This window comes from Phocoena phocoena, chromosome 13 (genome assembly GCF_963924675.1).
Source record: "Phocoena phocoena chromosome 13, mPhoPho1.1, whole genome shotgun sequence".
Taxonomy (NCBI): Eukaryota; Metazoa; Chordata; class Mammalia; order Artiodactyla; family Phocoenidae; genus Phocoena; species Phocoena phocoena.
In genome coordinates, this window is record NC_089231.1 from 80,168,772 (window position 1) to 80,181,204 (window position 12,433).

The 12,433-nt window shown below is 48.9% G+C and overlaps 1 protein-coding gene across 1 annotated transcript in view; it reads left to right on the plus strand.

The window, feature by feature from the left end:
- The window catches only part of SRRM4 (serine/arginine repetitive matrix 4), a 161,843-nt gene that overhangs the window by 101,113 nt on the left and 48,297 nt on the right, over nucleotides 1–12,433 (plus strand). The window lies entirely within an intron of this gene.

Below are 12,433 nucleotides of genomic sequence, written 5' to 3' on the forward strand. Positions count from 1 at the left end.
GGACAGCCCTTTCCCATCAACTCCTTTCTCACAATTACTGTGGAGGAGCCGTTTTCTACAGGTGGTACAGCTGGACGCCTGGGCTGGCCTTGAGAAATGGGCACTTCCGGGTAAAGACAGAGATCCCTCTCTCCCACAGGAAGTCCTTTGTCAGGGAAGAATGACAATGGCAAAGGAGGGGCCTCTGGGCCAAGCCTACAGGAGGATGAATGGGAAGGGTGTGATTTGAGAACTCACTGATGATTGGTGCGGGAACTTCAGAGGTGGAGCCTTTTGAGAGCTTTCTGCTGATTGGTGGAGTTGTGACTGGACCGGCCTGTCCGCTCATTCCGCCGCCATCGTCTTCCTCATCACCATCATCGTCAAAGACGTCAGATAGCTTCATCCGATAACATATATTGGGCATTTGTTATGTCCCCATAAAATGTGCTAAACATTTTACAACCGTCTTATGAGACAGGTAATATTAACATACCCAGGAATATTTGCCGTCCTCGGCTGGGAAAACATTGACGGTTTAATGATACTAAGTAACTTCCGCTGGGTAAATATAGCCTGGAAGTAGCAACGCAGAGCTTCAAACCCATGTCTGTTTGAACAAATACAGTACTTAACTATTGTTTTGCGTTTAGTGGTTTGGTAGAGGAAAACTTGGTCTGGCTCTGTCTTTGATGGAATTCACAAGAAATTAAGCCTGAGACAGCGATTTAGATGCACAGACTTATTGAGGGTGTGCTCTCAGGAGAAAGGGAGAGACGAAGCAAGCTAGGGCAGTACAGAAAGCTAAGAAAAGATGTACTTCCAGCTGGACTGGATCCAGCCTCAGCCTGATCCCACAGGGAGCTCTAGAGTGTGAATTGTATTACCTTGCCGCAAGGGGGAAGGTCGTTTGTACTCCCAAGTCAGTCGTTGGCTATGGGATGCCTCGCCACCCGCCAGGGGTGGATATAACCTTCTTGGAAGGGGTGCCTGTGCGGTATTTGTAGGCAACACTCACACTGACTAAGATCTGAGCAATAGCTTTCACTACAGCTGCAGAAGAACTGACTGGTGGTCCCTGCTCAGCCCCTAACTCGCCGAGTGTCCTGGAATGTAGCGCTGGCCCCTCTCTGGACCTCAGCTTCTCCTGGGTAGAGTTGCAAGGGCTGGCTTAGCTCTGACAAGTTCTGGCTCTGTGATCAGGCAACACAGCCACTGCCCCAGCCTGCAGTCTCTGTTTCTGAAACCCAGGAGGAGAGATGGGACCCCTCGGGTGGTTCCAACAGCGTAAGGCGAGGTGTCTGACAGCTTCCCCCACTGAAGCCCTTTATCTCACTTCTCTGCTGTGTTATTTTAAACCAACGAGCCCATGGGCTTCCCTGGTGGCGCAGTGGTTGAGAGTCCGCCTGCCGATGCAGGGGACACGGGTTCGTGCCCCGATCCGGGAAGATGCCACATGCCGCGGAGCGGCTGGGCCCGTGAGCCGTGGCCGCTGAGCCTGTGCGTCCGTCCGGAGCCTGTGCTCCGCAACGGGAGAGGCCACAACAGGGAGAGGCCTGCGTACTGCAAAAAAAAAAAAAACTAACGAGCCCAGACCCCAGGAGCTTGCCGTCTGCTCACCGCCTGCCATCGAGGTTTGTGGCTTGTCCGCTCTGTCCTCTCTGCAGATTTTAGTGGTAGCTTACTCTGCTTGTTAGGAATTTTCTGCCAAACCTCAGCCCCAGAAAGGGGGGACACCTGTGTTGTGTGTGTCTACAGGAACACAAAGTCCCAACTGCACCACGCTCCCCGATGCCCTCCCTCATCACCACCCCCACCTCTGTAGTTCCAGCTGATGAAAGGGTCCAGTTGGTTGTCCCGGGAAGACAGGAAGAGATAAATTCATCCCTGGGCTATTGAGAGAGAAAAGCCAGGACCCAGCAGCGAATGGGTAGCCACTCAGCTTGGTGGGGGGAGCAAGGCCCCAGTGTAGGGAGGATCTCCGGGGACACTCAAGGGCACCCTGACCTCCCTGCCCTTTCCCTTCCCAGAATCCCTTGTCTTGAGCTGTTTGGTGAAAGGATATCAGAATGAGCAGTGAGGCTGGTGAACAATGTGATCTCCCTGATATTTAAAGTGCCGCCGTGTGCCAGAAACTAAGTGCTGGGCATGCATCGTGCCATTTCATCCTCACAACCGTCCTGTGAGGTGCAGACAACTTGTGCTTTCACCAGAGAGGTGAAGGGACTCGCCCAGGGTCGTGCCTTTGAGCACGGTGAGTGCCCAGGCAGGGCCAGTGTGAGAAATCTAACCACTGTGCTCTGGCAGCCCTCCCCGGACAAGCAGCTCAGCCCCCTCTGTGCCACCTGTCTTGTTTCCTGCAGGCAGTGGTGCCCTGTCTCTACTCAGGACTTCTCCTCTCTTGGGTCACTTTCACCCCACGTGAGAGTTTCTTATGTACCTACCCCTTGCCTTCCTCTGAACTGTGAGCTTCTTGAAGGAAAGGCTCATGTCTGGATCGTCTTGAAATGACCCTCCACCAGAAGTAAGGTGATGCTTAGCGGGTGAGTGAATGAGTGATTAATGAATCAGTGAATAAATGAATAGCTAATGAAGAAATAGATGAATGAATGCATAAACAATAAATGAATCACTGCATCTAAAGGAATGAATCAGAGGAATCAGACATTTTATGAGTATATCTTAAGAGCCAGTCCGCCAGGCTGGGACACTTCTATCGAGCCATTTTGTCATTCTGAAACTCTGCCGGTACAACTCCCTCAGGGCTTACCTTCGTCCTCAGTTTCCCACTTCATTCTATCCACGTGCTCCTGGTTACTCCCCAGAAGATCCAATCTTCTGGCTTGCAACACCGTCTAAATGCTGACATCACTCAAGGGCTTTTCCCCAGCGCTAATGTCTTCTCTGAACTCCAGTCTCCTGTATCCAACTGCCCACCTGCCATCTCCACGAGGGGGTGTCTAATTAGCATCTCAAAACTAACTTGTCCAGAACTGAGCTCTGGGGAACCCTTACAAAACACCCCTCACCTGCAGCTGTCCCCGCCCAGTCAACGGCAGCTCATCGTCCCCGTTGCTCAGACCAGAACCCTTGGAGTCACCCGTGAGCGAACTTGGTTGATTCCAACTTCAGTATCTGTCCAGAAACCGACCGCTTCTCACCACTACACCAGCGATAACACCGATCCCGGCCCTCGTCTCCTGTGGGGTGCTGCAATCATCTCCTCACGGGTCTTCCTGCATTAATCCCAGCTCCCTGGCTATCCACGCTCAGCAAACTGCCAAAGAGATCCTTTAAAACCTAAGTCAGATTACATCGCTTCTCTGCTTAGAGCCCTCCAACGGCATCTCACCTCACTCAGAAAAAGCCACGGCCCTGCAGTAGCCCACCAGAACATGATCTGAGCCCCCCTTACCCTTCTGACATCACGCCCTCCTCTCGTCCCCTTTGCTGACTCACTTCCAACCTCAGTGTATCTCGTACGTTCCAACTTCAGGGCCTTCGCGTTGTTTGTGCCCTCTGCCCGTTTTGCTCGTTTCCAGGCTCACTCCTTCATCACCTTCAAGTCTCACTCCAATGTTCCCTTCTCAGTGAAACCTCCTGTGATCATACCGAGTAAAACCACATTCCCCTCCTGGTAGCATTTTCAGTTCCCCTTATCCGTCTCCCTTTCTTTCTTTCTTTTTCTCTCTTTTTTTTTTAATAGCCTTCTTTGCCTTCGAATACGCTCCATAGTTCATGCAGTTCCGCTTATTTTCTGCTCTCCTCTCCCCTCTGCCCATCCCAGGAGAATGCAATCTCCGCCAGGTAGAGAGTTTTTTCTGTCTCATTCTCTGCTGTGTCTCCAGTGCCTAGTACATGCCCCACAGATAGTAGGTGCTTAATAAATATTTGTTGTGTCAGTGGCTGAAGGAAGGATACGTGAACAGTCCCTGACGGGACCTCCTGGGACCAGTTATTACTCTCTCAGCTCTTGAACCAAGGCTTCTGCTACTCCGGACTGAAGGTTTCCTATGAGGCTGAGGGCTTCTTCCCTCTTCCCAGCAGATCTTGCTTGCTTGGCGCCTCCTCTAGCAGTAGCCTTAATGATGTCCAAAAGGAACTCATCTAGCACAGTCCCTCCCAGGGCAAGAAAATCTAATCAGCAATTTTCCCTCCATGGAGAAATCCAAACTCTGTGTCTGCAATTCCAGCTGATAGAAAGGTCTTGCAGTTGCCCCTGGGCTGGAGCGAGAGGTGTTCCTTTTTCCTGTGGTGACACAGCTGGGTAGAATCAGGGCATGAAGCCAGGTCAGTAGAACTGCAGGACCTCTGCACTTTCCCAGCGTCACCTGATTACCCTTCACAACGTGGTCAAGTGGGAAACCACAACATTTTGGAATTCAGCCAGCTCCCAAGCCGGGGGCAGCCCTCATGTCAGACAACACCAAGAATCTGATTCAGTCCCCTTCTTGGCACTTTGAACCCTCACTAGGCAAATAGGCAATCGACAGGCCAGCCTGTGAAGGGCAAAATGACTGGGTGGACTGGGGGTGGATTGCAGGGCAGTAGGCTTGTGTTCTGTGATGAGAGTTCAAAACCCAGGCAGGCTGGGGGCCTGACCTGCCTGGCTGAGCTGGGTAAGAAGTGCTGAGCTGATTTGTCTCCATATGGTTCTTTTGTCTTTTGACCTGAACTTGGGAACTGGATGGGGTTTTTTTTTAATTTATTTTATTTATTTATTTTTGACTGCGTTGGGTCTTCCTTGCTGTGCGTGGGCTTTCTCTAGTTGCGGCGAGCGGGGGCTACTCTTCGTTGTGGTGCGCAGGCTTCTCACTGCGGCGGCTTCTCTTGTTGCGGAGCACAGTCTCTAGGCACGCAGGCTTCAGTAGGTGTGGCTCGCGGGCTCTAGAGCGCAGGCTCAGTAGTCGTGGTACATGGGCTTAGTTGCTCCGCGGCATGTGGGATCTTCCCGGACCAGGGCTCAAACCCGTGTCCCCTGCATTGGCAGGCGGATTCCTAACCGCTGCGCCACCAGGGAAGCCCCAGGAACTGTACAGTTTTTGATATACCAGAGTGTTTACCATGCACACATACACATGTTCACACACTCACATGCTCTCAGCCCTGGGAACTGAACTAAACCGTTCTCACCAGTTGCCTGAGGACAGAGGGTGCTAGAAAGCTGGATTAGTCCAAATCATTTGTAAAATCTACAACCTGGCAACTCAAAGTATGGTCCGTGGAGCAATAACTTCACCTGGGAATTGGTTAGAAATGCAGAAGCTCAGGCCCTACAGGTGGTTCACATACACGTGAAGGTGTGAGAAGCACCTGCCCGCTTGGCCCTGAAGAACCTAGCCCTGTCTACCTCCTTAGTCTCAGCTCCTGTTTTTTCCTGCTCTCCCACATTCATTGCAGCATTATTTACAATAGCCAAGACATGGAAACAACCTAAGTGTCCATGGATAAAGACAATGTGATATATATATCATATATGTATCTGATAGATAGATAGATAGGTGAAATAGAATTCAGCCAGAAAAAGAAGGAAACCCTGCCATTTGTAACAACATGGATGGACCTTGAGGGCATTATGCTAAGTGAAATAAGCCAGTCTCAACTCTTACCTTCCATCCTCCACCCCAACTATCTCTTCCCACTTACGACTTCCTCTGCAGTTCCTTGAAGTCCATTGCTGTGTCTCAGTGCCTGGCCTTTGCACATGACCAATTTCCGAATATCTTTCAGGAGACTTTTCACAGCCACCTGCCCATGTTCCCCAGGCTGGATTAGATGCTCTTTCTGTGGTTCCATGGTTCTCTGAGCTTCTCTCCATCAGAGAACTGAATATACCATATTGTAATCCCCAGGTGAGGAATCAGTGTTCCTCTTCCAGGCTGGAAATTCCTTGAGGACACAGATAAGTTTTAGTTACTTTTGGGTCCTTGAAATCTGATACCAAGTAGGCGTTCAGTAAACAGCTGTTGAATAAATGAATGAAATAATGAGGGAAGTGCCAGCCTCATAAAACTTGTTTTCTTTCTCATTCAGTTCTTACTAAGCTGAGCATCGTGGCTCCCACATCCAGACGATGCCTCCCACGGTGGCTGTCTGGAATCCCTGATCTTCCCCCAAGCTCCTACACTTTTTCCAATCGTGATAGCAAAGCTCAAAGAATCACAGCTCCCTCAGAGGATCCCCAACCAGGCTTAATTAACCTTGAAAAGGACTTGGTACCGAGACGTCAGGCCGGGATATTAACAGGACCCAGACTGAAGCCCCGGTAGCCAAGGCACAAATTAGCCAAATCCATCTTCCCCAAGGGCTGGCTCAGCCCAGTGATAAACCTTGGGTTCTCTGCTGGACTCGTGAGCTGAGGGTCTGCGCCTTCATTGTCTACTGAAACGGGGAGACAGTAGGTGTCTGGCTAAGTGCAGGGACAAGGGCGGATCATTCACAGCCCTGGATGCAAGTGTAGTACAAGAATCTTGGATGGGAAGCAAGTTCCTTTGCCTCCCCAGGTCTCAGTGTCTTCGTGTAAGTAATGGGGATAAGTTCACCAAACTGAGTACCTTACCGAGAGCCTTGTCAGCATCTGTTGAGACGCTGGATTTGCAAGTGTTCTACACCCAGGAGAAGCTATTAGTGGGATGGGGAAAGTAAGTGTCAGGGATGTCCCGAATCTAATGGCCAAGTGCCACTTCTATTTGTGGAATGTAAGGTTCAGGCCAGAGGCTTGAGATACAGCCCCTTCTCCAAACACATGAGGCAAAAATCCCTGTCGTACAGGGAAATTACTAACATTCACCCTATGCCCCCACTTATTATTTCCTTATATTTTCAAAGTGTTTTCCAGATTGCTCTCCTTTTTTCTCAGCTGATTCTCATAAACAAGCAGGGCCTCTGGTGCTCTTGCCATTTACTACCCCTGGGTCTCAATTTCTCCATCTGTACAGTGGGGGTGGCCATGCCTGCTCCTGGCTTTCTTTGGAAGCTGACATGAGACGACGCAGAGAAGGGCTTAGCCCGGTGTCTGGCACAGAGTAGGTGCTTGATAAATGCCAGCTGTTGTTTTGATCAAAGGACGTGGAAAGAGTACTGGACTGGGGGTCAGAAGGCCACAGTTCAAGCTGAAGCTCTGACGTGAGTCGCCCTGTGGCTTTGGGCAAGGCTCCTCTCTTCTTGGGGCCTCGGTTTCCTCATTCTGCACAGAGGTGGGCAGGGGCCGGCGTCCTCACTCCCCTCCACCGTTGTGTGTCTCTGACTCCCCAAACGGTGTTTAACTCACACTAGTGCTCGAGGCACCCAACCGACTGAGTGAACACTTTGTTGGAGTCAGGAGCTTTGATGGGGAAAGCAGGGAAGCAGCTAGGGAGCCAGTCATCTTGGAGAGTTTTGCAGAAAGTTCAGCCCTCTTATCACAGGCTGTGAATCTGCTGGTTGCCATGACTACGAAGAGCAGCATCTAAGCTCCAGGTCGCTGATTAGCAGGAACCAGAGCGGGAGGCCTTGAGGAATGCAGCACTTGTGCCTCCCTCCCTCCTTCTGTGAAGTGGAGTGCACTGGCCCTTGACTTCACTGTTTTAGCCGTCCCCTGAAGAGCTCACCTTCTTTTAAGTATTTTTTTTTAATGCAACATCAAAGAGCTACGTGGAAAAAACGAGGCAGCTGCCTGTACTCCTCAGCAAGGATGGGACACAGAATTTTTCTTAAAGCTCTGCAAAGATGCAAAGCTGGAGGCAAAGAAGGAAGATGGGTGGGGCTAAGGGGGTGGAGGTACCATGACTGAGGTCTGAGTCCACTGAAGTGCTGTGTGGCCTCAGACTGGTCCTTCTCCCTGGACCTCTGCTTCTTTATATGTGAGGAGAGGTTGCATCTGACCTGTGGTTCTCACATGAGATTGGTCATCAGAATTGATTTGTAACTTCATTCATTCAACAAATGCTTCCTGAGTAAGGAGGCATTGTCTATGCCAGACACTAGATCCTTGGGGATTCGGTGGTGAGAGAAGAGACTAGTTCCCACGCTCAGGAAGCTTACATTCTAGTCCAGAAGACAAACGGTTAGCAAATAAACATGTAAAATGGTCATTTCAAATAGTAACAAGTACTGTGAAGGAGGGAAGGCACAGCAGGCCATTGTGACGGTGGCTGGTGATGAGAGGAGCACGATTACATAAGGGGATCAGGGAGGGCTTCTCTGAGGAGGTGACATTTGAGTGAAAAGAAGGAGCCGGCCATGCAGATAGCTGGAGGAGGAACCGCATACCAGGTGGAGGGAACAGAAAGAGCAAAGGCTCTGAGTAAGGGCCCTGTTCCATGTGAAGAGCAGCAAGAAGGCCATGTGGCCAAAGCAGAGTAAGGGACGGGGAGGGGGTAGGAGATGGGGTCTAGAGGGACAGAGGCCAGATCATTCAGAGCCTTTCAATCCCAATAATCAGTTTGGATTTATTCTTGACCTAATAGAAGGTGAACTACCTGGGATGTTTCTTTAAGTTGCAGGTTCCCACGTTTCACCCTTGGAGACTCTGATTTATTATGGCTATGATGGGACCTAGGAATCTGTATTTTTTAAAGTTCCTTAAGGGGCCTCTGATACTGTGCCATGTTTAGCAGACCTGGACTACATGATCCCTGAGTCTCTTTCAGTTTTAAAAAAGCTAAGAAGCAAAGTATTAGAACACATTGAAACAATCTTAAATGTTACATTAGGAAGGATCCTTTCATCTTTCCCTCACCACTCCCTGTCAGCCTGGTAGAATCAATTCTGTTTTTGTTTGTGCTATAATCCCAGGTGAGGTACCCAACACCAGGAAGGGGAAGCCAGTGCTATTGGAAAAAAAAAAGAACTACCACATCAGGGAGTGTCAAGCTAAGCTATAAGCTGCAGCAGCTCCATTATACCGCTCTCCTCATCAAACCATTGTCGGGGTTGCCATCCCTGATTCTCCACCCTGCTGCTGGCAGCGATGGGTGAGGCACTGTCCCTGCCTTAAGCCTTGTCCGCCAGTGCCTGGCAGTAGTATCCCCCAGCTTTCCCTGCACTGGGGATAACCCACGCCTCTATTAGCACAAGTCACTGAGACCTTCCATCCAATGGCAGCACTATTTGTCATGTATTTATTCACTGCCAAACTCCTCACGTCGACTCAGTTTCCGCCTAGTGCCAGGTTGCCTGGGGCACATATTTGTGTCTTGGTTTCCTGTAACGCTCCAGAAAGTCCAAAATTCCGTTCTTGTGTGTGTGTCCAACTCAAGACTCTGCTGGGCAATACGCATCCATTGATAAACTCGCTGATCACTAAGTCATTGCAAGTCTCCCGATCTCTTTCTTCCCTTCCTTTGAGTGTCCGAAGCCTGTGGAGAGAACCTTCTGAAATGTAAGCCAGACCACATCACCCATTTCAGCCGCATGGGACCCAAAGGTCTTCCATGACCTATGTAGTCCAGGCTTTGCTAAACCTGGCACAGTATCAGAGGCCCCCAAGGAACTTTTTAAGAATACAGATTCCTAGGTCCCATCAAAGACCTCATCTCTGATCTGTCCTCTTATCACTCTAACCCCTGCTTGCTATTCCTTGTACATGCCAAGTGTCTTTGAACTTGCTATTCCTTCTGCCTAGAACATACTTCCACTGATTGCGGATACCTGTATAGAAGTTGTATATTACTGAGCAACAAAATACTCCAAATCTTTGTGGCTTAAAACAACAATAAACAGTTATGTTTTGCAGTTTCTGTGAGTCAAGAGTTTGGCTGGGTGACTGACTCACTCACCACTCTCATGAGATGGTGGTCAGATGTCAGCCACGGCTGCTGTCTTATCTGAAGGCTTGACTATGGCAGGAGGACCCACTTCCAGGGTGGCTCAGTCACATGGCTGATAGTGCTGGCTGTTGGCAGGAGGCCTCAGTTCTGTCACATGGGCGTCTCCACAGGGCTGCTTGAGTGTCCTCACAACATGGCGACCAGCTTCCCTCAAAGTGATCAATCCAAGAGGAAGAGGCAGAAGTTGCCTTCATGACCTAGTCTTGGAAGTCACATATCATCACTTTTAATTCAGTCTGTTCATTAAAAGTGAGTCACTAGCCCATCCAGTATTCACAGGGAAGGAAGTTAGGCTCCCGCTTTTTTTTTTTTCTCTTTTTAAAATTTATTTATTTTTTATTGAAGTATAATTGACTTACAATATTGTGTTAGTTTCAGGTGTACAGCAAAGTGATTCCATCATATGTGTGTGTGTGCATGTATGTGTGTGTGTGTGTACACACACACACATACATGCACACACACACATATATAGATATTCTTTTTCAGATTATTTTCCCAAATAGGTTATTACAAAATATTGAGTATAGTTCACTGTGCCATACAGTAGGTCCTTGCTGTTTATCTCTTTTCTATATAGTAGTGTGTATCTGTTACTCCCAAACTCCTAATTTTTCCCTCCCCCCGCTTTCCCCTTTGGTAACCGTAAGTTTGTTTTCTATATCTGTGAGTCTATTTCTGTTTTGTAACTAAGTTTACTTGTATCGGGTGTTTTAGATTCCACATATAAGTGGTATCATATGATATTTCTCTTTCTCTGTCTGACTTACTTCACTTAGTATGGTAATCTCTAGGTCCATCCATGTTGCTGCAGAAGTCACTATTTCATTCTTCTTTATGGCTGAGTAGTATTCCGTCGTATATATACCACATCTTCTAGGATTCAGCTTTTGATGGTATGAGTGTCAAAGAATTTGTGAACACATTTTAAAACCAACACGAGCTGCAAGGTTAGTCTCTGATCCTTCAAGTCTCCACTCTCTTGTTACTTCCTAAAAAAGTCCTTCCCTGATTACTATATACGACATAACAGTCACCCGCTCCCATTTCCTAGCCCCATTCCACTGATTTATTCTCTCCATAAGTTATTACCAACAAATAAGCCATATTGTTACTTTCTTGTGTGTTTATTACCTGCTTTTCCATCTGTAATCTAAACTCCATGATCTCGGGGAACACCTGTGTCTTGTTCACTGCATCGCCGGTCTTAGAACTGGCCTGGACACACTGCACGCACTCAGGGAATAGGCGTTAGTGAATGTTGGGTTAGCCTTGGCTAGGACAAGTGTGGCAAGAGGCAAACCTTGCTGGAGGCTGGGCATAAACTGCAAGCTTTGAGTTATCTGAAAAGAGCCAGGGCAGCATTCCACACAGATAGGCTGGAGGGAACGCAGGCATGGAAATGGAACCCTCATCGTGGGAGAAGGGCTGCAGGGAGGTGTAGGGAAAACTGGAGTTCTGGTAGCATGGAGTTGGCAGTGAGGAGGGCTGGGCAGACCCGACTAGAATCTCCATCCTTCCTGGGCTTGAAGTATCCCCCAGCTCTGCTTCTAAAGATGCACCGATCAGTGGCTGACAGAGAAGGATGTGTTTTGCTGCCCTTCCTTCAATATTGACCAGGCTTGGCCTGCGCTCCTGGCAGCCCGAAGGAGCAGGGGGCTTATCAAATGTATTCATCCTGAGTCATAAAGCCAATCTTGATGCACTGGCTGCAGGAGCTCGGTGCAGGAGAAATGCTAATGCCTTTGATCAATGCTTGACCTGGGATTTGCAGGCAGGGTGAGCGGGCTGGGATGCTTGCTGGATGGGGCCAGATCCACCTGTGGTTCTCAGACTCCTGACTGAATGACAGGAGCCAGGAGACTTGAGTGACAACTTCTTCAAAGACTGAGTAACTAAGCAACTTCCTTTCCCTCTCTGGGACTCAGAGAAGGAGGTGGGACGCAGGTAATTTCCCTGTGTTATTTGGACCTCATCTCAGAGGCAGAGAAGAGAACTTCAGGCTTTCATGGGAACTGCCGTCCCAAGTAGGCGTTTTCGCACCTGCTAAGGACACCAAATGGGAGGTTTGGTTCACAGAGAAGTAAAGGGAAAGGGCAGTGATATTTCTTAGGCCTTCCTGTTTGCTTGCATTATCTCATTTTATCTTCACAACAGCTCAACAATATATGGACTGATATTATTCCCTATTTTATAGTTGAGGAAACTGCAGCTCAGAGAGGTTGAAGGACTGATCCCAGGACCTAGAGTTACTAAATCGTGAAGATAGTGTTTAAATGAAGCTGCCTCCGTGCCATACACAGATAAGGCAGAAAAGTGGGATCGAAACGGCAAAGGAGAGTTTGAACTAATCCTATACTGCTTTGGCCTCCAGTTAAGTCTTGAGGAAGGAAGTAAAATGCTGGTTTCCAGCCTCTCCCTGTGATTCAATCAGGTTAGGCTAGGCTATGCTGCAGTAACAAGTAAGTCCCTAAACCTCAGTGGCTTAACCTAACTAAGGCTTATTTCTGTCATGCAAAGTCTCATGTGGCCCAGGCATCTCTCCTCCATCAAGTAGCTTCACCTTTTGGAATGTGTGGCCTCCAAAGTCACTGAGACAGAGGGAGAGAGAGCTGGAGATGACACACAGATCTTACTGCCTCATA